This window comes from Lycium ferocissimum, chromosome 8 (assembly GCF_029784015.1).
Source record: "Lycium ferocissimum isolate CSIRO_LF1 chromosome 8, AGI_CSIRO_Lferr_CH_V1, whole genome shotgun sequence".
Classification (NCBI taxonomy): Eukaryota; Viridiplantae; Streptophyta; class Magnoliopsida; order Solanales; family Solanaceae; genus Lycium; species Lycium ferocissimum.
In genome coordinates, this window is record NC_081349.1 from 28,503,714 (window position 1) to 28,505,050 (window position 1,337).

Sequence of the window (1,337 nt, forward strand, 5' to 3'; positions counted from 1 at the left end):
ATTATAAAAAAGGAGAAATTCAAATTTGAGATCTATCAACATGATATATGTAGTTATGAAAAAACCACTTCAGCTTAGTACAAAGAAATTAATATTCAAAACTCAAAAGTAACACTAGCTACAAGTGGCAGTTCTTAATTAGTACCACGTTTGAACGATCACTAACTATTCATATTGACAGGCTTCACTGGTCCAAACTTCACCTCCATTTAAGAGAAAAAGAATGTGAACCACGTTCATAATTTTTAATTGTATATATATAAAATAATCAAGACACCTTTTTCTTGCGGACAATCAGAAACCAAAGTGTGTGTTCATCATAGGAAATAAATGAAAGCAGCCAAAGGGATGTTTTCGAACAGAAAACAATTTGTATAATTGTATTGTGGTCCTTCTTTCCTTCAATCAATTTTTTGTTTTTGACTTTATGTAAAAAATATTTAATACCCTTTCATTTCAATTCGACGTAGTTTGATGGAACACAATATTTAATAGAGAAAGAAATACGTTTGAAACTTGTGACCTTTAATACATCATACTCATTTATATGATCATGATACTTTTGAAACTTGCGGGCAACAACAAACTGTAACACTTGTGTGGCTCTAAAAGTTTGTCATTACAAATAAATAAAAGCTAAATTACTTTTAAATTTTTAAAAATAACTTTTTTTTTTCTTGAATAGATTAAGAAAAAATATTGGCCCATAAATTAAAATGGCGGAAGTAGTACATAAAGATGTCTGGTTAGTTGGTTTTCGCTCATACGAAAATAGTTGTAAAATGTTTTAGAAATTTGATATCTTCTCTAAAAATTAACTTTCGATTATATATTTATCAATTCTTCTAAAATTAAATTTAATCTAAATTCTTCCATAAAATGAAGATAAAAACCAAACCTAAATACCACTGGACATCCAAAACCAAACCTAAATACCACTGGACATCCAAAAAGATTGGACAGTTTTGTTTTTAGAAAAATAATAAAATATTTACAAGTAATCCTGCATATAGGATAGCAGTTTTAACACATTTGGTCATCGGAAAAAATAATTATATCCGCTAGCCAATCTACAAAAAATATACTTTGTATACATTAACTATGTATAAAAGATGTATATTATACATTAAGAGACAAACTAATATAGTTATCAGCATTATTTTTATAAAAAAACTCATACAATGTAAAAGTCCGTAAATATACAGATATATCGATTATTATTTTAATGAGCAAGCTATACAGATAAAAATTCTAAAAATATTTACTATATTGAAATAAAACGGCTACAAGACGCCATGAAAACTGCTTCATACTACTTAGGAGTTAGGACTACTTCC